General features: G+C 40.7%; 1 protein-coding gene across 1 annotated transcript in view; it reads right to left on the bottom strand.

The window, feature by feature from the left end:
- atxn1a (ataxin 1a) overlaps positions 1-26574 on the bottom strand; it is an 85270-nt gene that overhangs the window by 43783 nt on the left and 14913 nt on the right. Inside the window, exon 2 of the mRNA XM_071499372.1 lies at positions 17625-17812. The gene's annotated coding sequence lies outside the window, so the exon portion shown is untranslated. The remainder of the gene's footprint in view (positions 1-17624; positions 17813-26574) is intronic.

Here is a 26574-nt window from a genome sequence, read left to right as displayed (position 1 = left end):
ACGTCTACATCACATGTTCATTGCCTCTATCTATTTTTATGTCTGTACGTGAATGACTGGATGTGTGTGTGTGTGTGTGTGTGTGTTTGTGTGTGTTGTTTCTCCATGCACAGGGAGGGGGCCTGTTGCTCTCTGCTGTTACACAATACATATTGTATAACAACTGGCAGTGTGTGGGCGGCTCCTGCCATCTGGAGAGATGCAACCCCTGCCGTGCCTGACACTACACGCTGTATGTGTGTGTGTGTGTGTGTGTGTGTGTGTGTGTATGATTGTGCATGCACTTTTGTGTGTGCTTGTGTCTGCCCTGCAGCTACAAATAGACACAGCATCATCTACAGTAGTTAGGTTCCTGGGTTCATGTACATGAAAGGGAGGCAATTGAGTGCAATCCTGTAGACTGTGCATCTACGCCAGCCTCTTACCATTTTGTTCATCCTCATTAATTCTACAGATGTGTTATTGTAAAAGTACATGCATCAATGACTGTATACACATGCAGGGATTCTCCTTTATACCTATGTGGTATTGTTCTCTGGGGGTTTGGCAGCTGACAACAGATGGTGACGACTTCATTATCTGTCTTAGCAGGAGCCAAAGTCTCGTTGTTTCACTACTAGTGAAAGTTTCCACAGAGATGGATTCAACCAAACAAACAATGTCTTGGAACTCTTTGTCCACAAATAAACAAAGACAAACTCAGAGGACGACATACAGTGCACACACACGCGCACACACACACACACACACACACACACACACTAACACATACACAGAGTAAATACAGTGCTGAGAAAATCCACTCCATCAACTCCAAGTCGGTGCTCGACAGTGAACTGTTGCTATGGAGAGGAAAAACACAGCTTTCCAGTCTATTTTAAGGTAACTGGTGTTACTTCTTTTTTTTTTTTCACCGCATATATCAAGAGTCAAACACACTGTGATAGCAAGCATTGCCACTACACCGTATAGCAAGTGTGAGATGCTTTTTAATTGCCAGGCATCATTATTTGCCCTCCCTGCTGCTCCTGATCTGTAACTAAACAGTCAACGTCTGCAACATTCCCAAGTTATATACCAAATTATTATGATCATAATAAGATGACAATCATGTATAGTGGCACTGAAACACTTCCTATTCTGGTAGAAGCTCGGGAACACTATGCACAAGCTGTTCAAAGCCCTTAATGGGCTTATGAGCATTTAAGAGCTAAAAAGTTCCCTTTCTGCTCAGTACAGAGTTCCTCTCGCTTCATTTGTGAAACTGCTCATGCTAACTTATGGTTCAGTGTGTTTGCATGAAGTAGACGTGAATATCTTTGTATGTGTGTGTGTATATTCCTTCTTCTTTTTTTTTTTTGTCTCAAGGTGAATGTGTGAGATCAGCGCAGTTAGTGAGGTGTTACATTGCCTCTGTTTTTAGTGCATGGCTTCACACCTCAATAGGAAGGCACTGGAGCTCACATCCTGCCTGCTGTAATGATGAATCCCAGCTTTTTTTTCACCAAACTCATTACTGATAATTATTTCCTGAATGTAAAACTTTATTTGACACTCTTTCAGTTGGAGCTGTATGTATATGCAGTATTCTTGATATGTTTTTTGGAAAATTTTAATATCAATAATTAAATATCCACGAATATATTGTAAAAAGGTTATATTGCTATAAGTTTTCATTCCCTCTATGATATCTGCAGGTAGTTCACAACTGGATTGGGAACCAGTGTGGTAAAAGTCTTTATGACAACTGAAAACAGTGCATTTTAATGCAAGTAGAATTAATTAGAATCAATTGTTGTCTTGAAAGCTGAAACAAAGATCAACTCACATACTGGATTTTCAGCGCCAAGGTGCAGGTATCAGAGGTGCTAATTTTATTCTTGTCAGGAAGGAATCAGTCATGCATCGAAAGGCAGGAAAAGTCTCATGTACGTGGACTTAAATGCATAAAAATAACTGCCCTCACAGTGGAGTCATGTGGTCCAAAAAGAGGAAATGTAAAACTTCACTACATTTTTCATGCCCCCACCTAAGGTTGTTTTTAATGCATTTACATAGATGCACAAATACAAATGCACAAAAAAAGGGAGATAACTGGACAAAGCATACAATGGTCCTAAATTACACTAACACAAAAGCGATGGATATAAACACAGTTATCAAACTCTTGCGTGGTCACTAGACTTAGCCTAGATGTCATTTGTTATCTCATAACTAATAAACTAGTTAACCAACCAATTTAAAAATGATTTTTGATATTTAGAAAATGGCAAACATCACAACAGATGTGTTTAATGTTGTTTTAAATGCAGCTGATCAAGAACTCTGCCAAAATAAAATGGGGAACAAAATTGGCAAAACTAAATTCCCTAATTTAAATCAATACATATCCCATCAAATAATAAATTAACAAGACTAAGCATCTGATCAAGCATTTTATATGAACTCTTTATATCTAGTCAGTTCTCTGCTGTGTGCACATTTCACACATTCACATGGCCACTGCATTTAATAATATATGAAGGAAATGTGTCTCGGCCTCTCTGCATATTAGTAACAGGCCAAGCTCATAACAAAGAGTGTGTTGCACTATGAGATACAGTAGACCTGCGTCCTGTTTAACCACATTTGCAACATGCAAGCTGCAGTTTGCATTACGCTCACATTGACACGTCTCACTGATTAAAACAAACTGCATGAGTATGCAAGAGCCCTGTGGGACTCACAAACTGATCTGCAATTTGCAAGTGACAATCATTTGTGCGATCTGTGTGTAAAAAGTGTGTGCAAACAGCTTTAATGAAACAGGCCCCAGGATTACTGACTTTGCTGCAGTAATGGCAGCTCTACAAATGGTCCATTAACGACCGTGGAAAACTAAACTCTGGGTAACACCCAGCCCTAGTAGAGCACACAGGAAGACCACCACTGTTGTTACGTCATATTTCACCCGCACTACTTCCCCTTTCTCCCTAACCCCAGACAGGAAAGAGTTCCTACACAAATCCCCGGGGGCTGTGTAATGAGGCCTGTACTGTACAAATGTGTGTGTATGTGTGCACTCACACAAGTGGGTGTGTGTGCAAGGCTTATAGTACATGCCTTTCGATCTGTCTCTTATTGAAGACCTCTGTGCAGAAACACACACACACACACACACACACACACACACACACACACACACACACACACACACACACACACACACACACACACACAGGCCTAAAAAGGTTATGGGAAAGAGTTTTTGGCTGTACTTCGAGAAGAGAGGGAGTGAAAGAGCAAGAGAAGAAAACAAGAGAAAGCAGAAAATAGAGTGCAAACAGCCTGTAAAATATCCATACATGAAAATTAAAAACATGCCATTCATATTTTTCATGCCTGTTGAAAGGCACATTCTGTTTTTGACTCTGTCATACAACTAAAAATCAGGCTGCTCTGGATTTGACCAGAGAAGAATTTAACTGTAGAGCTCAAGCCAATGGAAAAATACCAGGGAGGGGCCTCATAAATAACTGGACCAATGACAGCTCATATCAATATTGAAGAGCAGAGAGGACAGCACAGAGGAAACAGGGGCTGGGAAACAGAGGAGTCCCTCCAGGCATTTTTAAAGTGTTCCACGTGATAGTGGGGCTGCAACTAACAATTATTTCTTTTGCATTTCTGTCTTGCATAGTCAATTATTTGTTTGATCTAATTTGTCCGAAAAAGTGAAAAATCTGAATTAGTATCAGTGTTTCTCAGAGACAAAGATGACATCTCCAAGTTACTTATTTTGCAGTTCTCTCCTCTCATATCGTAGGAGATAAATAAAAGCAGAAATGCAGCAACTGGTGATTTTCTTTTTCTGTTGATTCACTAATCAATTACTCAACTTAATAATTTCAGCTCCACTTTATAGAACAATTGCTGTCTACCTACTATATTGATATAAGTTGGACAATATCTGAGTCAGTGTAAGTTAAAGAATCAGTAAGCAGATAAATAGATATAGAGAAAGTCAATGATTAAACAAAAATGGTGAGAGGTAGCCAGTGCTTTATCTCCATACAAACACAACTTGTACCAGAGCCCTGGAACATCTAATGTGACTAGAATGAAAGAAAAAAGTCACTCACAGTGCAAACCCTCTTTCTTATCGATCTCTTTCTTTTTCTTCAAAATAAAAACATCAGCAAAAAGACACAATTGCTGCTATTTCACATGCTCAACATAGCATGCATTCCCTGTAGAGCCACACTGATTATTAGTGCACCGCTCATCAACTCCTGTCATACAAACAGGATAAACACTTGTCTTACTGCTGAACACTGAACCGCAACCACCGTCTGCCCCACTCGAGCTGTCATTTGAGCTGGCACCGAGTATTGATACATGACACCAAATCTATACAAACAAAACACACAACTGTTGACCAGCTGTGAAGTCTAAGTGTGTTAGGTGGGGAGAGAAAGGAGAGAGCCCAGCCGCTGTCATTGATGAGCGCCGGGTGATGAACAACAGGGGCGAGGGAGTAATATTGTTTTCCCAGCAGTTCCTACGTTTCTATGACTGCTGATCAGTCATTAGCAGCGGGTGGTACATGGTGTAGCAAAAGCTAATCCGACCTGTTTGGGATGATGATGGGAAGTAGCCTGCATGTGTGTATGGTGTGTGTGTGTTTGTTTTAGTGTCATACAGTGCAGATAAATTTGGCTACAGCATTAAATCACACCTCCAATCTCTCCGTCTGCCCTTTTATACAGTGTGTGTCAAAGTTTTACACTAAGATTATCTTACAAACTTTGTAGTTCCTCCTTGCAGAGAAAATTTAAAGGTTAAATCAGAAGTAAAGCCTGCTGGGTGCATGTCACTGTCACCTAAAAATGTCGGGGGATTGCACTGGCATATACTACATGGGATTTCTCCAATGAATTCCTTTTATACTGCACAGTTTTAAAAATAATCCATTTTGTGTACAAAGAGGAAATATTTTCTGTATTTTTTTTTACATTCTTACTTTTCTTATTTAACTCTTTAAAGGAAATTGTCAAATGATTTTGCTTTATCTTAATGAAAGCACATATAATGCTGGACAGTTGTTTTATTCTGAAATGAAAGATAAGGACAAATTTGAGAAGATTTGATATACTGAAGATTTTCTTTTCTATTTAAATAATGATGAAGTCCGTTTTTCTAATAATACTGCAAAAACTGTTTCGCACTGCTGGAATGCAGCATATACAGTAGCCAGTGTAATGTAATTAAATGCAAATGTTTGTTTTTTTTTCAACTCAACTCTCCATCTATCTCTTGGTATTTGCTTGTGCAGATCAGGGTGGGGTCTTACGAAAGAATTGCTGGTGAGGGGGCTGGAGCGACGCACGGCAGTAAATAATGACTGTCTCAATGCACAGGAGATTTTAGACACAGTAACAGTGGGCTGTAATATGGGCCAAATCTGTCCCTAAGGACAACACTGGATTAACCAACATCACTCAAATCACACAAATGCACACACACCCTGAAGTAGTGATTCACAAATCAATCTCCTCCCAACCCTCCTCCAACTTATTTAATAGAGGATAATAAAAGCGGGAAAAAAAAGAGGGAAGGGAAGATAAGAGTTTGTGTGAGAAAGAGGAATGAGAGAGAGAGCGAGAAAAGAGATCTAAAGAGGGAGAGAAGAAAGAGAGAGATGGAGACTGAGCAGAGAAAAGAGGACAGGCGTTTCAATAATTCACAAACTCCTGCTTCATTTAGAATAGAATCAGTGCCCAAACTGGACCCATGTGTCCTCTACACATGACACATCATCCACAGTGGCAGGCTCACTCATAAACTCTGCTTGTGTATGTGTATTTGTGTGTATGTGTGTGTGTGTGTGTGTGTGTGATTATGTGCAAGAGCTTGCAAAAGATGCAACATATGTAAAGATGTTCGTGTGGGTGCATGGGTGCATGAGTTCAGCTCTGCCGACCAGCAGATATGGATTTCTATTAGAGGAGTAATGTAGATTCATTAGTACGACTGGTGCAGTGAGAGGAGAGAAGGGAGAGGGCTGAGAAGCAGGCTGCTTTACATCTTTATATAACAACCCTTTTTCTTCATTCAAGCTTAAAGATAGCCAGTGCGTTTGATAGTGCGAGCACCTGAGTGGGACGCACACAGAAAACAGACACAGCCACAATCCTACTACCAGCACTTTCTAAAAATACCTTCAAAATACTTGTCTCCACAAAGCTGGCAGCAACTCCATAGCTCCTGGTTGTTCGTGTGTGTGCACAATTTGTGTGTGTAACCATAAAAGTCAAAAGTCCTGAACATGGAAACAGACAGAAACAGATGGATCCCTGTGTGTGTGTGTGTGTGTGTGTGTGTGTTTGTGTGTGTGTAGGTGGAATGAGTGTGTGCGTTTTAACTTGTTGCTACAGTTGAGAACCATCTTTTTATGTTTGTCCTTGCGTTCTCATTTGAAGGAATTGTGCAGTGTCACGCCAAAATGTTTCAAAGACACGATACAGTAGGAGGGATACAGGATGCTGTTTCCTGAAAGCCATCACTCAAAATGTCAGCAAGCAGACAAATCTTACTATTTTGCAGGTAAAAATGTCATCATGTATACATAAAAAAAAGAGAACTTCAGCCAATCAGGTTGCAGATCAAATAGGTCAGGAGGACTAAAGGCATGCCGGAGTATATGTGTGTGTGTGTGTGTCAGTGCATACGTGCAGCTATGACACACGTTTGTGTAATGATTTACGTGTGTTTGTGTATGTGTGTGTATGCTCCTGTCATTCACTGTGACCTGCAGCAGCAGGCATCTCTGTTATGTAATCCTTGCTGTCAAATGCATTCACACACACCTCCGCACACGCACTCACACACATGCGCACAGAAACTGTGCATACAAACACACACACACACACACACACACACACACACACACACACACACACACACACACACACACACACACACACACACATATACATACAAACACACACACACACACACACACACACACACACACAAACTGTGAATACAAACAGACACACACACCTGCAAGCGCCTTCAAACAGCTCAGAGGTTATTCTTGTGTCATGGTGAGAAAACCCTGCGTGGTATCTCAGCACAATCAGGACGGGAGCGTTCCTTCCTCCCACAGCAGGTTAGTAACTAACTGGCGTAATTAATGGTTCAGGTCTGAGGTCTGCTGCGCTCTCACCACTATTTATACTCACGGTTAAATAATTTTAGGGATGACAACCTACAGTACCACGATCCATTTAAGTTTTCTTAAAGTAAGAGAACAACTGGACTTGCCTTTGATTCAGTGTCCGGTCACACACTCTTCTGTTCCGCATCATTATAAATGTGACATTATGGCAGTTCTTTCCTCCCTCACTGTTTATGTTTATGTAACCTCCCACGCAGCAGTCAACACAGCCTACAGTTATGTACAGTGGCAGGCTCACGGCATTGTGCTGCTCTGTGAAGTGTACAGCACGTTCTCAATCTAAGGCAATCACAATACAGTCTGAGGTCCCCACAGAGTGTAGCACTGGAGCAGGAGTTATTGCTGAGAGGGGCCATGTTGTACAAATGCATTTGTGAAAGGTCTGGGGGTTTCAGTCCTACACAGAGATTTTATTTAGAGGAGAAATGATGAAAACACAGTCTGTAAAGATGTTGCCATATATGAAGGGATATAAAATTGTCACATTTATACAGCCACTGGATATATAATAAAATATAAGTTTATAACGTACAAGAAAGGAGTAAAATATGTAAATGTACATAAATTAAAAATATCTGTGTTGAGTTTTTATATGGTATAACATGGTGCAACCGTATATATAAATTATATATTTTATTTATATATGCAAGTTTATTTGCATAATTTGCATTTCTTTGTGCTCGTAACTTTGGGCTCCAGGAACCTAACATTTTATTTCAAACTATACTAACTATATTAATCAAAAAGCTTATCAGAAGATTGAGTCTGGGCAGAGAAATTACATATTTTTATTTCGGTGACTTCACAAAGCAACAGAACTACACAGATTCCTGAGGTGAAGAAGCACTTTCATTGTAGGTCCAGCAGAGTGGTAGTACTGTAGCTGAATATTGTTTTGTAGGTGGGTACAAACATATACGGTAAGTCTGAAAATCTCTCAGGCATCAGCGTTGAGTAATGACTACTGGCTATCACCCTGCACTATTCCATTAAAATCGCTCAAGCGAAGCCTATCTGCCATTGTTATACCATTCAGGCAAACACAGGTCGCTACATTAGCCCCAGGTTCGCTCCGTTCCCCCAAGTGTAGGAAAACTAGTTTAGCTCAATGGGCTATTAGCCCACACCTCTCCACACATAAAAGGATTGAGTAGAGGAGCATAAGTGGAGAGTATATAGGGATACTGGTGAGTGGCCATCCATCAACACCACTGTGCAGACTGTGCCAACAATTTGGTGATGGCAGGAAGGCTTGGTATGTACAGCACTACACAGTACAAGAATAAAGGTGATTTTCTTTTGACAGCCACAAAGAATCCAACCTACATTATAAAGATTAAAATAACTGATAATTCAGCCCTTGTGAAAAGAACTCAAGTAATCCCACTGCTATTGTGGAGCTGAGAATCTCCAAATAATAATATATGTAGACAACTCCCAGCACCGCACACACAAACAAACACACACATACACACACATATGTCTCTAAAGAAGTAATGATGATTTGTTTGTGTGTGTATATAGCTGTAAAACAGTGCATCTACATCATCACTATCTGGCAAAAATAGAGTCTTAAAATGAAGTTTATTTGTCTCTCTGCCTCCAGTTGAAGCCAACCTGACTCAAGATAATTATCACAGAGGGTGGGAGGCAGTGATTGAAGCTAACTACTCAGGTATCATACCAGCGTCAGATCATGAGCATTGTATAAACTTGCCAACCCATTTGCCAATTAGAAACACTCCTCAGAGTCTGCTCAGCCATGCCAACCACTTGAGAAAAAGGAAACTGGCATAAATAACATTAACAAGCAGTGGCTGCTAATGTCACCGTGCTGTTAACTATTAAAGAGAGGTGGGAGGCGAGGGGAGGAGAGGTTATGGAAGGGAGACAAAGAGGAGAGTGTGGCAAAGTCAAAGTCAAGGAGTTAGAGGAAGCCGTGTGGGGAAGAGAAGAGAGAAGCTGACAGAGAAATAAGGACACACAGCAAGATGAAAGGGAGAAAAATGAAGGGAACACTGACGATGAGGTGAGAAAGAGAACAAGATAACAGAGGCAACAAGGCACAGAGTCGGAGTAACACACAAGGAGACAGTGAGACGTGGAGAGAAAAAGGTAGGTGGGAGAGGGTGGGTGGTTAGAAAGATGGTACTTTATCATAGAGCTTAGTTGTAAAAGCAATAAACTCTCTATAGGTCTCAGCATAAGGACTTCCCAGGCACCACAAAGGCCATCCCCATTCATCTCACTAAAAGCTGAAGTTGCTGAACTGAGCTCAGCTCCTCCTGGGGAAAAGTGTTTGTCATCATGAACTCCTGACTCTTTCAGAACATCCCGACACATCATCCATAAAAAATACCTGAGGATAGGGACCAATTTTGGAGTTGAGGGCCTTTTTTTTTTGTTTGTTTGTTTCATCATTAAGTGTGCAAATAAATGTAGAAATACATTACAGTTTGATTTGGAGCTGAACTGAAGCTCTTACTTAATCATGCTGAACTATTTTTATTGTATCTAATTGGTCTTGGTGTTGTCAAACTGTGACCTTATAGATTTTGTTTTGGCCCATAATTTAAAGTGGAAAGTAAAACTATTTTGCAGTGATTATACACATTACTTCAGTCTATCAGTTAAGGTGTACCATGACTGGTATCCATAGATGTTCCATGCACGCCAGCCCTGAAAACAATCATAATCAAAACACTGTAAGGGCAACAGGATACTAGTTTTTCCATGATCGCACAGGTGACATTTGTGGCAGGAAACTATACTGTTACCTTGACTGACAGGGAAACCTGTAAATTATCTCATTTGCATGACTTGTCGGTTCTGTCTGCAGGTAATTATCATCCTCTGATGTGATCACTCCTGCCAGTTGCCACCCACCAGTCCCCTTCTGCAGCTCCCCTACTTTTTCATCTCTCTTCTCAACTCTCTCCCTCTCTGCCTCTATAACACAGTGCACTTACACTGGAGGTGTGATTGCATTAAGCCGCGGAGAGCGAGGGCATCCCCAGGGCCACACTAATGTACAGAACAGAATGTACAGAGTAGTGGCTGTGAAAAGAGAGCGAGAGAGAGGTTGGAGTGGTGGGGGGGCATCCATTACTATAATCATTTTACCTCACTTGAAAAGGTTGCTCTTACAGCGGCTTCTGTGAAACAGAGAAGCCAGAGAAAGACAGATGTAGAAGGGGAAGTGAGAGGAGAGGAGGAAAAAGCTTCTCACGACTGTTGGTAAATCTAAAGCGCAACTTCATTTTTCAAGCTTTATTGCTTTCCTGCACGAGCACCCAGAGCATCTACACAATAACCAAAGATATTTCAGCAGTATATTAGTGTCCCCGTAGCTTGTTTGTAATTTCCTTGAGGCATCCTGGAACGTGCATTCTAGATGATAGCAATTAACAAGACCAGACAAGGCTGAACAGCAATCACAGCCTTTAGTTTTATTCACTTTTCAGGTTAAAACACACAAGCCATGAATCAAAAATGCTAATTTCATGACCTGCTTACAACCGACTAGTGAATTCAGTTTGTTTCTTTCCTCCTATGAAAAGAAATGCCATACAACAGCAATCTGTTGGTCCATGCAAACAATGCGGGATATCTTTCAAAGCGGGGGCGGAGGACAGGGAATACCCTAAAGGAATAACATCTAATGTAATCAGATCGCTCTGGCCAATTAGTCGGCACTAGCCTAGCCAGAGATGATGTCAGTCATCATTACTCACTGCTTAATGCTATAAAGCAGAGGAGAATCAAGAGCAAACAAAGAAAAGAGCAACAAAAGTGGGTCGGAGTTAGGAAGGACAGTGGATTAATCATGCAGACAGTAGACAAGCACACTCATGTGAATAATGGAGCCCACACGGAGCCGAATTACACACACACACATCTCTTAAGCTCCTAAAACACCCACTTTATCTAATTCTCCAACACATATTTAAGAGTAAATGCTCACAAAGATACAGTATCCACCACAAAAATGCAGACGCAGGCCATCACACCCCCATCCTCTTGCACACACTCACGCTCACACACACACACACACACACACACACACACACACACACACACACACACACACACAATGTTCCAGCACACGTATGGCTCATTAGCAAAGGCCTACGGCAACATGTTTTTCCATGCTGATGGCTGAATTCCAGTCAATACCCCACAGCTCCACATGACATTTCACATTTCACGTACATATGCGTTCGGTTATAGAGCGCAAACTATTGTAGGCAGTCACCCACACACTGCATGGTACACACACACACACACAGAGGCTGACACATATAAATGAAGGCAGATCTGTATTATTAACACAATAAACACGCTGACAGGCATACGCAGACTCACACACTTTTAGAGAGTACACACACCGATGTTTATCAGAACAGAGTAATGGAACACAGTGGTTAGGCTGAGCAGACATACACACGCTGATTAACTCCTATGGGGGAAGCCATTGGTCCTCCTGTATGATTATTAAGCCTGACTCCAACATCTCTCCTCTGTAAACAGACGGCGGCTGTATGGAGACAATAAAGAGCTGCTGCTGCTGGAGTTCACTGGAAAAGACTTATTCTGCTTAAACTGATTTTTATTTTATGATTCTCAGAGCAGAAAGAGGTGATTTTTCTTTTATGATTGTATCAACTGCGCAAAAAGAGATTGCTGTTTTTATCAATGCTACGACATAACTGCTTTGTCGGGCGGTATTTGGCAGAGAGAGAACAGATGATGTATTGTACTGCTCTGTTACGGAGCATTGCGACCTGGCAGAAACGTTTACGCTACAGTTTTGGGTCTAGACCACATGCGAGTTCATTTGAAAGGGGAACTAGATTGTGATGGAAACTAAGTTGTTCATTTGTTAGCTATTCTTTTAATTAAATCCAATTAAAATAAATATAAGTAAAATCAATTTTTGCTGCTCCCATAATTATAAAGATACAAATTTTTGAATTGTTAGATGTTTTCATGTGGCCCTTGATCTTCTAGTTCAAGTATAGTCTCTAGTACACTGTCCCCCCTTTTATCTTAACTGAGTATTTTCTACTATCCACACATATTTGCGGAATTTCCTTAAAAATTTCTTTACAATGGAGACATGATACAGTTTTGTGAGATTTCTAATTTTTCCTAACAGAATGGCCTTGATTGAAACATTCACATAAATGTTGTCTGAAAGTACTATATTGTGTTCTTTTCCTCTCTTTTGTTCAGAGCATCTAGTACATGGACAACAGACACTCTCAGGTCTGAGACCAAGAATGTCTCTCTTTTCATTCATTCCTCCACTCTTCATTTGCTCTGCCTCCCCTCCTCTCTACCTCTCTCCCCTCTCCTCTTGGTAATTCAGAAACAACCAGCAGTCCGGATGAACTCAGCGACACTGGGCAAGGTAATTACCTAATTGTTTTGGTGTGCCGAGACAACCACAGTGTGTGTGTGTGTGTATGTATGTGTGAGAGAGAGAGGAAGAGAAAGAGCAGCGAGACAAAAGCAAGACCGAGTAAGAGACTCTGGTGGGGGGCAGTGATAGAGAACAGCGGGAAAAAATTAGGAAGAAGAAGAAAGAGAGAGAGGAATGGATCATTGATGAATTTAATTAGTTCCTTTTTAAGATGCAAGTTACCACTGTTTCCTCTCTCCTCCTCCTCCTCCTCCTCCTCCATCTCTTCTGTTCTTCTCTTTATTCTCTCATCACCTCCTCCCATCCTCATGCATCTTTCCCGCTGCCCCTCTTCTCCTTCCCTCTCTGTCCCTCTCCCTCCTTGGTCGGCTGCTGTTGCAGTTGGCAGTCTCGTGTGTGTTTGTGTGTGTGTGTGTATCCCTTGCTCTCCAAAACCAATTCAATCCTACTATGAGAGCGGGGGCCCAGATCAAATAAAGCAGAGCACAGCTATTACAAGAAAACAGAGAAGGGGAAATCCATGCTCTCTCTCTCACTCACACACACACACACACACAGAGAGAGAGAGAGAGAGAGAGAGAGAGAGAGAGATTTTACGTTTCTTACTACGAGGAACTTATGTAAAGTCTGAGAGAATTTCTTGGATGTCTGACATTGAACTGATTGTTTATTTAACTGCTTATTAATGCCAACCTTTAGCAGGCTAAAGCAAACACTATTTATACATCTGACCCCCTTACTGCAGTCTAATGTCAAACAATATGGGCAGGTTCAGTTTACTTTATATTGAGGAGTTGTTCATGGAGTGATACCCTGTGGCAAAGCAGGACATCTGGAGAAGCTTTATTATAGAGAGCATTGCTGGGTTAATTGGTAATTTCACAACTCTGAGATTACTATGAGTCGTTGCTGCAGGCTACATTGAGTCTATGCATGAGAGAGTGGGTGGGACTAATCTCAGTTTCAGATGAAAAAAATAAAAAAATCAATCTCTGAAAACTGATTGAATCTATATAAAGCTGTCAGATTTCCCCTGCAAGAAGTAAATAAGTTTACTCTTTCTCCTGGCTTATAAAATGTCTTTCACGGCCGAGTTCTGCTATAATGAAATCAAAGCCCAGCATATTTTGCTAACAAGCCCCAGGGATTATCTGAATTTACAGTGACAGACAATCAGTAACGTAAAAAAACAGAATGAGCGTGTCGGTGTGATCCCTGACGTCTAGTAACAGCAGACAGCTGATTCTGTTTCTGATTTCTGTGTCACAGTCAGAGGAGCCTGAACATCTCAGTCTGAAAACAGACTCTTAAAATAGAAAGATCTGAAAGAATTTTTATTTTTTTAATCAATATATTATGCTTTCCTTTATTTATAACCTACTAATCATTTCCTCAGAAGCTTCCTGGAGATATGTTTATAATAGTGCATTAACTGTACAGAAAATATGAATTTCCTTGAGAGATACATGCCATGTAAATAAATACTCATTATTTATTATTGTAATTCCCATAATATTAAATATTATGCTTTTTCTCATAGACAAATTTCAATTTTTTGCATGTTTAGCTGACCTGCTGCAGAATGACTAAAATACTGCACACAATCCATTGACATGGCAAGCAATCCATTGCACTTAATTACTGGGAAGTGTAAAAAATTTACTGAGTCTCCATTTTCTCTATGCTAAGTACCAGGTTACATAGTTACTCCCTTTGAAATTAGGAAGGAATAATGAGGAAATCATTAATCAACTTATAAAATAAAGCATTACTATTTCATAGCTTGACAATGTTTGGTGTTTAAAATACACATTATGTCATAAATGGCTGTTGTGGTTGTCTAAACATGTTAATTTGTGTCCAGGGTACAGTACATACATCATACAGCCTACAGTGCCAACCTATATCTTGAGACGACATGGACAGTTCAAGTCTAAGACAAATAGAAATATTCTAAATAGTGATACTCTTCAGCTCCAGTTCAATCGTCTCCTGTCAAATAAGTTTCCAAAAGTATATGGACACTGTGAGACAAACCAATATTAGCACAAAGTCATTTAGTCATTGTGATAACTTTCTCTATTTTCATATTGCCCTGCACCAAATTCAAAGACAAAATGATCTGACGGCGATTTATAACTGAAAAATGAATGTTAAATAGTTCGAAAGTACAAAAAACAATGGACACCTTTTAAGCCAAATAAGCACCATCTTGATAAGATACTTGTAAAAGTGTATTATTCATGACTGTATTAGCTGTCAAGCAACATAAGCTCAGTCTACTGTTGAAATCACTGGAAGCCGTGCAACAAGCCATGTGACAAACATCTTAACACTAATGTCAAATCCTGAATTCTGACTCTACATCTTGAACAGGCAGTGAGACAAAAATGGATCCAGCCCCTATGCAGCTGACTGACACTCTGTATATGGTACTCCCATTAACAGCCATTTTCTGACATGTGCTGAGCACCACGACTTGCCGCCCAGCGTCATTGTTTGAGCCTCTAGACTGTCATCCCTCCATCTGCTCATTTCTGGGGCTCTCTGCTCAGAGAAAGGCAACTGTCAACAGTGAATTTACAAAAGAGAGCGGAAGTAGAAAGAGGCCGGGAGTGAAATGTTTAATTTCCATGCAACAAGACTGATGGGTGAAGAAAGGAGGAGACAGGGAGGAGAGAGGAGAAAGGGAGGAGATGGAGAGCCGAGAGAGTTTGAATCTCTGCAAAAAATTCAATGTTTCAAATAAGACTACTTTGTAGCAGCATTTTTATTTCATTATATACTTTTCTTGCATTTGTTTCATTTTGCATCTTACCTTTCCTTTATACTTTCTCTCTGAAGCTCTCCTTATTTTACCCCCTCTCTGAATTGGTACAAAGTTAATTTAATAAACTAATTAGGCTGCACTTCAAAACATATTTGTATAGTTATGAGGCAAGTCCCCAAGCACACTGAAGTACCTCACAGGAAAATCTAATGATGCTGTTGGTGAGTCGAGTATAACTGTATATTGCTGAAGGGTAATAAACAAAAAACTGTTTAGTCAAAAGCAGGTACGCTGCAACCAGGATGAGACTCAGAAAATGCTGTGGGTTTTGTCATTTTTTTTAACTAATTAAACTTTTATTTTTAATTGATAAGAAAAGAAGAGAGGAGAGGAGAGGAGAGGAGAGGAGAGGAGAGGAGAGGAGAGGAGAGGAGAAGAGAAGAGAGGAGAGGAGAGGAGTAAGGGATGTGTTCAATGAGACGAAAGGCAGAGACGGGCTTTCCCACTGTTCTCAGTAAGCCCCTCTATTCACTCTCCTCTCCCTCATAGGAGAGAATGGAGCTTCAACACACAGCTGGTGAGACGGAGATAAAGGACTGACAGCGGAGCTTCAATAGATACTGTGGTGGGTGAGGATACAAAAAGGAGGAAGAGAGGAGAGGGGGACAGTCCGCTCAGTTAGAGAATGGGTAGAGAGAAGGGAAACAGACAGAAAGGGAGGGAGTTTGGCAGAGGATAAATCTGCAAAACTGAGTTGAGAGACATCGTGGTGGGCGGGTCAAAGTGAAGAATAAGAAAGAAAAGAATAAAATCAAACGTCAAGTCACATTAAAGGAGAACAGAGGAGAAGGATGAAGGAGGAGAGCTCAGACAGGCCCAGAGAAGTTTATCCTCTGAGCTATAGAAACACATAAACCCAAAAACACAAGTAAGTAAATCTATGCTACATTACAATTGTATTTCTGACAAAAATACACATAAAACACAGAGTGTAACGCCAAGCCAGGTGCAACACGTTGTTCAAGAGTTCCCAATGTGGGGGTTGGGGTCCCCCAAGGGCTTCCAGGATAAATAAAAGGGTCACAAGTTATAAGAAAGAAACATATTATCTCTGTTTAACAGATTTTTGTTTCTGACTTTTCTCTTACATTTGTGTTTTATTTTTTTAATTTTATTTTGAAAATACTGGAAAATCCCTCAAATGAAACCATTAGCGGAGCATTCTGCTGAGGTAGAGGTTTGAGATACTGACCAGATTACTGCAACATCGCCAGTTCACTGCAGACCCTGATGTCCTGATCATGTCATCCCTAATGTCTCTCCCCTCATTTGCCGCCTCCCAAAGAAAAATAAAACAATAAAAGAAGGAAAAACTGCCAATTTATTCAACTAGTCACAACTAACTTTATTCACACTGAAGCCCTAACTTGAGAGGAGAGTACATGGGGATTTGTTATAAGCTGTCACAAACCAAAAAGGTTGGTCACCACTAAGCTAGTCAGTTCAGAGTTTCAACGATGATGTAATTATGACATGTTAATGTTATTACTGTCAGAAGAAGAAGAGTCAGCTGAGTCGCAGCTGCCATCTTAGATCACTCTGACACACTCTAGGGACTAAGGAAGAAAATTATTTTGCTGTCACACTGGCCTAATACAAATGAACCAAGATGTGTAAACAGGATGCTATATGGACTGACGACGAACTCAATGATTGGACATCATCAGCGTTACATGGGCTCATGGGAAAACCAAATTGTGGTGACTAACATCAGGTCATGTGACACGTTAATGAGCCTCATGTGTTTATCTTCTCTGAGCATTATTCGTTAAGACTTCAACTGGTCCTAAAATGTAATGAATAATGATGAATACAGGTGAAAAAGAGACGTCATATACTGTCATATTATGAGGGAATAGTTACTTTTTCATGGGGACCTGCCAAAATATATGGTGCAGGACACAAGCACAACACACACCAGCGTTTCACAAATCCCTCCAATCAAATGCTGATGCATATGTGTTACCACAGTTAACACATATGACCAAATGATCTTGCATAAACATATACACCTGTTAAACAAGCTGAAAAAAGCGTTTCTTTGACAATTGATTACCAGCAGATGGGTATAATGGCAGTTAAGCTTTTTAATTCCCCCATCAGTTAATCAGCTTTACCTTGAAGCCACAAACACAAGTCCATCCTACCTGAGCAGAGGAGGCAGAGCCACTTGGGCGGAGTAGGTGGAGCCTGCCTCTCAGTTGAGAGCTGACACCCGTCTGAAGCTGCAGTTCCTGGTGTGAAGTCTTGATCTCTCCACCAATGGGAGGGAAGCGTCCCAGATGTCTGCGCCGTCTGTCCACGTCTGTGTGTCTGCAGGTGCTGTCACCATTACCTACAGGGGGACACACAGAGAGACAGAGAAAGTATTACCACAACTTTCAAAGTGTTCCTTACTGTATTCAACAAAATCAGCTGGCAACATTATGTTTCCTGATCTGATTACTGAGGTCACAGCTACTGCTTGTTCAAGCTCAATTATCACTGCATATTAACCAAAATGTACGCTATGCAATTACAATCGTCAGCTTAACCTTCAGCAAAGTGTTATTTCCCACAAATGATTTCCTCTCAGTCTTAATGGCAGCTGTGCAGAACAGCAGCGTAGGAAGAAATGTCAGCTTGTAGCAACAATCCTCAGTCCTCAGAGGTGAGGATCCTTCATACTCCCAAAACAACTTGTTCATTTTAAGTGCTTGCATTCAGATTTTATTGATCTCTACTTACATCAGTGACTTTGGTGGAAAAAATGACAATATAATTTAATAATACAGCACAGAAAGACAAACTACAAACAGACATAAAATCACCATTAATGTGGTGTTAGTTGCAGTGTTATGTTGCTAAAACTGTCTAAACTCCTCTCACTCAACTACCGCAGTCGTCTTCACTGGTGACGAGTGTCTCCCACTATGAATGGGTGTGCAAATTTCATAGTGTCAACCTGTTGACTTTGGCTCCATATTGATCGCTGCCACAGTCTTTGAGTCATTTGAGTTTAAGTCTGTGCATCTGTTAAAGTCTGTGCTTGTGATTTTGTACACTGGCTATCACTGTCTCCCTGCTGTTCCCTCTCTCTGCCGCTCTCTCTTAGGAGTATTCAGAACAAACACCCGTGCTATTTATACACTGACGCCCCATCGGCATGGCAACCACACTTTGTTTACCCGCAAGAGACACTGGTTTGAGGCGTGTGTCCTCCTTTTTTTTCTAACAAAAACATAGTTATTTGGAGGCATTTAGATCTCTTTCATGAGCTTGGCTCTCTTTCTGGTGGGGACAATGTTTCACTTTGACCAGATGCCTCCGGTAAACTGAGAGCTATTATGATGAAATGGAAAGCTGGTAATAAAACTAATATCTATGAGGAAACTAAATTTGTTTGTTGGTTTTATCATTTTGTTTTTTTGTTTTGGACCTTAGTCTGACAGAGTTGTTGTTGTTAAAGTTTTAAAATGATTTTACACAACAAATGGTCAGTGCTTTTTCTTTTAAAGCACTGACAGACAGCCACAAATATGTAAGTAAGTACACACAAAGGATTCAATGCAATTTCATTAAGCCCTGTCTTAGACACTGATAATAAAACCATACATACTATGCATTTGTGAGTATAACATTTCTCCTTTTTTACACTGCATATACATTATTCAAAAAATAAATGGTAGTTTTATGTCCCGTAGGTCAGGAACTTACAGGTCCAACACTGTCCAAACTGTTTACAACTCCTGTCACCCAGGTGTGAATCTAACTTTCGGACCGTGCCGCTCCTGAAAGGGAGTTTTCTTCTCTGTGTAAATAAATGTTGTAAAGTTGCTAATTTGATGCACTAGCACAGAGAAAAATACTTAGTGCACCCACCCAGTGCACTCCTCTCATTTAGAGTAACCCTGGAGGCTGTTACCATAGCGACAAAGACATGTCCCAAGGTCACGGGGCAGAGCTGAGCATTAGGTTGAACCCTGAAACAAGGCATCTCCTTGGCAACACAAAATCAGGTCAGTTTACCATGTGACAATCAGGCCCTGGGGACAGAAACTGATACTAAAGCACACTTTTTCTTGTTTGTACTAAGTTGGCCAGAACTCAACACATATACAGACACACACACACACACACACACACACACGCATGCAGGCATGTGAAACCTGTAAAAAAACCTGGTGTGCAACTGTACATACTGTATTTTAAGTTACGTACACACGCACAGACCCACAACAGAAACACTTGCATAAGAAGCAACACAAACACACACGAGATGAAAACACTGATAAAACTGCTTTAGCAAAGATGGCACGCTAATTTTTTTGACATATTGTTAGTGAAGAGTCTTTGAGTGTCTTTGAGAGAGAGTGCGATGTCATCTGTCACAGCCTGGTTGACAAACACAACATCGGCTCCTCATCTGCTTCCTGACTGTCACACTCATGCTTTTTCCTTCTATGTGCATTTTCTATATAAATGATGCTCACAGGCAGTTACAGCAGATTCATCTCTAAACATCCTCTCCATAATCAACGAGAGCACAGTACACTATAATAATCTACAATGCCAACATTTTGATTCTGATCAGCAACTACCTGAGGAATAAAGTAGTTAAATAAATTAAACTTGATCATAAATGTGACCAGACATTCAATACCAGCTTTCTGCAGTTCACAGTTTTTGATACTCTGTGCTACACAGACAAGTATTAAGGTTCTATTTACACTATGTCTTAAAAGCTGTTTACTGCAATGGCTGTCTGTACTATTAGCCTAGATTAACAGCTTAATCAGCATAGTAAACATACCTGACCCTGAACTAACAGCACTGTGAGCACTATCCTCCTACTGTAACTACAAACAAAAAAATAAGATGTGACAAGTTTTCCACAGGGATCATGAAAACACAGGCTGTGACCTTTCTGCATGAACAGATTCTTCAGTCGTTCAGCAATCTGAGAGCTGATATGGGAGCCATGATAGCTGGGTCATCCCCTGTGTGTCCATAAAAGTCATGATCCAAAAAGAGGAAACACACAATATGTAAATATATGTGATACCAAAAAAAGATTTAACGTGATAATATTCAATAGCACCACTATTGAAATTACAGCTCAGTGTCCGAGCCACGATATATTTCAGTTGTAAAAATCTGTTTCTCCCATAAATCTGTACCTATTTCTGGTTGATTTCAGGGTTGAGATCAATATGGAAACAGCTTTCAACTGGATTCACCTTGCCTATCTGATTAAAGGCTGGTCCAAAAATATTGTGTAAAATTTATACATACATACAGGTTTGTAAGTACACACGCAGACAGACAGACACACATAACTGCAAGATTTTCCTGTGACTCAGCAGCCTAGGATTCAGTTCCCTGTCTGTCCCACAAGATACTCAATAATACTGGCGCTATGGGTGTATGTGTGTTTGTCTGTGTGTGTGTGTGTGTGTGTGTGTGTGTGTGTGTGTGTGTGTGTGTGTGTGTGTGTGTGTGTGTATGTGTGTGTGTGTGTGTGTGTGTGTCAGCATGTGCACCTATGAAACTATGCCCTGCCCCTTTCAGTCTGCTTTTCTATTGGTCCCCTGCCTGCTGTCCCTCTGTCACACACAGGCTTGGACAAGCATGCACGCACCCACACACACATACACACATGCTCAGAGACACAGTAGGCACAGCTGTCAACAGAGAACACAGGGCCATAGGTGGTGTGTGTGTGTGTGTGCGTGTGTGTGTGTGTGTGTGTGTGTGTGTAATGAGGAGCAGAGCAGTATCTGTTGTAGGATTACACCCTGACCTGGCTTGTCTGGCTAATGCCTCTGTTACCATCGGCAACATCCACACTGCTACTAGAGAGAGAGGACACAAGAAACTCAACCCTCTAGGTATTTACAGTGCTCTGTATTAGGTTTTTCATTAGTTTCTTTTATATGAAAGTTTTATCTATCCATCTGTCACATTTTACGTCACATTCGCTTCTGTTTTCACACCTTTTTTTTTTTTGCTCCTATTTACGTGATTAAATTCATTAAATCTTTCTCAGGAGGCTAGGAGGGCACACCATGCTCCCTTGTGGGCTTGTTTGGCTCAGTAAGCATGTCCTTCCTTATGCTGCCTTTGCTCTCTATTTGTGTCTTTGTATTTAGATGAAAAAAAATATATAATAAACCCTTGAATAAAAGGAATGGACCACATGCGCCAGAGGGCAACTGTGCTCAGAAGGGAATTCCGCTGAAACTGATTTTTATTTGGCTATTCTGCAAAAGATGCACAGCTACAAAACAAAGCAGTTTTTTTTTTTGGTTTAAAATGCATCATAAGTGTAGGCTTCAAAGGAATGAGGAAAGTGCAGCATTGCAAAGTTCCTGGATTGCACTGCAGGCTCTGTATTCACTGGCTGCATCTCACCAGACCAGCCACTAACTGGCCAACAATAGGCTGGTTAGCTGAACCCAACCCAGTCTGCAGAGCAGCCTGCCTCTCTTCATATATGCAAGGGGTATAATTATGATTGGGGACCTGCAGCAGTAATGTACCAGCATTTTAAGCACTTCTTTCAGCTTGTATGCAAGCCTAAGTCAACCTGTACTCTGTATAGCACCAAGTTAACAAGCTATAGTACTAATATTGGTAATAATTTGATTGCATATGACCAGGTTAGAGAAATAACCTATAAATTACTGTAAATTTAGGGGTCACAATAAGTGTCTGTAAACGCTGTGTCATGGATCAAGTTTAAAGGTGTGAAATAAAGTGCTGACTGTCAGAACAGAAGAAAACACTGGCTCATATAACTTCAATTAATATTATAAAATAGACCTGAATACTGCAAAAAACTGGAGTTGTTCTCACTATCTGCAAACTATCTGTTTCATCTGTTCTGTTGCAGACACATGTTCAAACATAAACAAGGCATCATTATTATCTAATTGAATTACATGTACACCTCCAGTCAAAAGTTTTAGAACACCCCCATTTTTCCAGCAGCTGAAGTCCAGTGAACAACCTTAAATGGTACAAAGGTCAGCAGTAAACCTCCCCAGGACAAAAACAAGAACTGAAAAATCGGTTTTAAAAGCTCTGAAAGCTAATGCAAACAATTCCTGCATGTGCCCCAACTTTTGTTGATGACTTACAAACCCTACGTCTGTACAAAGGCAGTGTTGAAACACAGTGTTTTACTGCACCCTCTGATGCATCATTAAGACTGGACAGTACTGCAGGACGTAGCCATCAGAATGGTGAGAAAAAGGCAAGTAACAAAGGAAGACAGACTGGTCGGTCAGGGGTTCACCCTGCAGCAAAATAATGACCCAAAACATTAGAAGAAAAGAACAAGATGTCAGGCTTTAAATGATGGAAGAGCAGCACTATCTGCGGACTTAAACCTCATGGACCTGGTTTGAGATTAACTGGACAGAGAGTGAAAGCAAAGCAACACATTCGTGGTAACCCATGCAACAGTATTGGGATGAGCTTTCTGAACAATATTCGATTTCTTTACTATGTATTTGTTCTATGCTTTGATTTCAGAGTACACTGAGACGTTACAGGGAGTAGATTACAGTAACAAATGGAGAAAACTTTTGACCTGTCATGTATTTGCTTTGGCAATACTGCTTGTGAACTGTTATGCGGGAATGGCTTGGTAAACTGAAAACTGAGAAGAAAAGAGAGAAAAGGGGGGACCCACATATACAGTGAGACACAGAGAAACATGGACCAACTCTAGGTTATGCAACTCACTCACTAACCCTCGGCACAATCAGCACAGGTCAAAGTTCAGCACTTAAAAGCTGCTTCTGTGTACCTGATGATCATGCTTTTTCCTGCTGATAAATATAGACACGTCTCCACTGCCATTCATGCGAAATCCATACATACACAATCCAAAAGTATGTCCAGCAATATTGATTGATAGCGTAGATAGTGCTGTAGCTGAGATAGGCAATGACACTCTGACACTTTGTGCACAATTTAGATAAGATAGACTAGTGTACAGAGATAAAAGAAACTAAAAACACACCAGCGCATATACTGGTTAGCACGCACGCAGTTGAGTGTTGACACGTCAACTAGGAAAAGTGCTGCAGAGGTTTAGGTAAAAAGAACCTGCTCACTCCCCTCCATTAGGCCTTCAAAGGTGGGGATGTTATGTGAGCATCTCCTGATGTGGTTACACCACTTATGAAATAATGACAGCTGGTAAATGCCATAATGTGATTATATTGCTCCACACAGGAATTTACTAGAAGGTCGACTGTCAAACTATATTGTGTTTTTTGCATTAAAAAAGGCTTTACTATTAGATTTCAGTATTGAGAAAAAGCTTGAAGTTGTAGTTAGTTTATCTTGATATATTTTAAGCTGCTGTGCACTTAAATAAGAGATTTTTAATGTAGACAAACCAAGTTTTAAATCAAATCCAACATGTGCTCCCCCCAATTTTCTCTCCTTGTCCTTCTCCTCATCCCTCCTCTCTAATGACTGTATTCTTCAAGGCAACACATCACAACATAACATCATCGCGACATGTGACACAGATGTGAGCGAGGGAGAATAAAACACAGCGCAGCACAAAAGAGTGAGTGAGCAATTCAGAATGAAATTCCTCCATGACTCTTCCATATGTTTGAGTGTATGTGCAGTATTTACCTGTTAATTTTCTGTAAAGCTAAAATGTGTGAGACTGACAGAGTGTACGCTGAACATCACAGCACAAGCAGCCACCTGAGGGAATTATTCAGCATTCCTCAGTTGAGCTGTGCTCGTGTATGAGGGCCCCGGAGAAGCAGGAGTCATGGGGAGCCCCGCTTTGATCGGCCCCCTAAGATCCCAACACTGAAATAAGGGGAATATGCTTGAAGGGGGGCTGCAGGGAACACACACACACACACACACACTATCGCATCTTCAAAAGGTGAACACATGCACACACACGCTACATTCATCTTACATTTTTCCAAACATTCAATAGTCCTACATGCTGCCCATGCACGAATAGTGATAATCTATTGCTTTCTCTCCCTCTCACACACATACATGCAGTACACACACACACACACATACACACACATACAAAAACATTAACATGGAGAGCTCTCTGTCATCTTTACACAAAGTAAATCAACTCACTACCTTGCTTAAACACACACATACCTGCCTGCATAAACTCCCCTCACAAGCAAAAATTAACCAACCACCCAGTTAAATAGATATTAAAATAAATTAAATACTGAATTAAATATATAGTGAGATAGTAAAGGTCTGCGACAGTGGTAATCTGACAGCCACGCAGATGGCAGGTATAATAGCTGGATTACAGATGTTCTACCACAGTATTAGAGCAAGTGGATACAAGCTGTTGCTGCAAGAGCAGGTTTCATGAGACCTCATTCAACTCCCTGACACAAACTTTTAGTCTCACTCGCCCCCACAATTTCATTCCTGTCAGAGTGAATGACGAGTCAACCTCTTTTTCTTGTCTGTCATGTTTTTAACTGTGGCAAGAGCGCTGTTTCTGTTTGATGGCTTGATTGTTTATGCAAGCCAAAGTGAAAATTCATTGGTTAAGACAGAAAATACTCTGCAGTCATGGTAAGCTTTGATGTTGCATCTTCCAAAACAATTGAGACCGGAAGTCAAAGTAAAAATCAAGCTGAGAGCACTTAAATATCTTTTTCAATAAGAAACTTAAAGCTATGCCCAAATTCATCACCAAGAGAAACAAAGACAAAAAACTAAAACTTTGTTTGAAGGCAAATCTAATTTATGAGACAGCACACCGTGGAGAGCAGCAAGGAAGATCACATTGAGCTATTACAAGTTTGACAATACATCAAACTCAAACCCACATGTCAGAATCACGTCACACACTACAGGACACTGATGCAAAACATCACTAAATATACTTAATTTGCATGTTAGCTTGACTGAGTGGCCATTAACAGAAAGTGGATCAAACACAAAACTATTGGTTTTGGACATTTCATAGTGGAGACCCACTCCCCACCAGGGAGAACTGTGAATCTTCTTGTTTAACAGTTGCTGGCTTCCCCTTCACAAGGAAACCCACAAGGTTTTTGAATGATGGGAAAAGAATGAATGGAAATGAAAGCATAAAAACTTGAAACATGTTATAATTGTGCTTTGATTGTTCAGGCGAACTGCAGTACACAACAGCAGTAGTACGTGGTCTGCCCTTAAGGCTGTGCTGACACAGCGCTGACACTTACAGAGTAACATTGAGCTAGTTTGGAAAGCTCTCTGGGGCTGGATAAACAACATTTCATTTGTTTTCATTTTTTCAAAAAAGCCTGTTTGACACTGTCAGAGGCAAAATACAGAAAACACGTTTGTGTGTATATCTGCATCTATCATGTATCTGTAATGCACATAATACTTTCATATCCTCCTCTGTCTCTCACTGAGGTGAGTCGACTTTAAGAAGATAATAGTTATTATGGGGTTCACAGCACGACCTTAGGAAGTCACCAGTATACGTCATGAAGCACCGCGGCTGTGGCAGGTTCCTGCTGGCAGCACAGGTGCTCACATGCACACACTAAATACACACACATGGACACACAGACACTTGGCTAGGACACTGCAGGTACCCCCTCCCAACCCCACTGATGTACACAGCCACACTCATAAAGATGCACACACACACACACACACACACACACAAAGTGCAGGTGCTCACACTGCCCCACCAGCTGTCCCTAGAGATCCTTCTACAAGGTCTGATGACCAAGACAGAGAGGACAAAGGAACAGAGAGAGACTACAATAAAGAGGACTGAGCAGATGCCAACACTGACAGGGGTGTGTGCTACATGTGTGTGTGTGTGCGTCAGGTAGTGGCTCAGTTCCAACATGCTGCACTGCCCTTAACCCAAATAAAGTCTGGTTATCTTTGTTTAACCTTGACTGCTGGTGTTGTGTATATATTTAAGTGCATATGTGTAGGTGTGTGTTTGTATGCAAAGCCCTTGGTGGCCTCTGACAAAGTGTGCAAAATCATAAAAAAAAGGCTAAGTCAAAAAAAAGAAAAAAAAAAAAACTTGCTCCTTCAGAAACTTGAACACGAAACTCAAGTAAGTTCGAGAGT

Source organism: Trachinotus anak, unplaced genomic scaffold, assembly GCF_046630095.1.
Source record: "Trachinotus anak isolate AG129_WGS33_773 ecotype Australia unplaced genomic scaffold, CSIRO_AGI_Tana_v1 ptg000016l, whole genome shotgun sequence".
NCBI classification, from domain to species: domain Eukaryota; kingdom Metazoa; phylum Chordata; class Actinopteri; order Carangiformes; family Carangidae; genus Trachinotus; species Trachinotus anak.
Note: the sequence above shows the minus strand (reverse complement) of the source record. Positions and strands in the feature narration are given on the sequence as shown.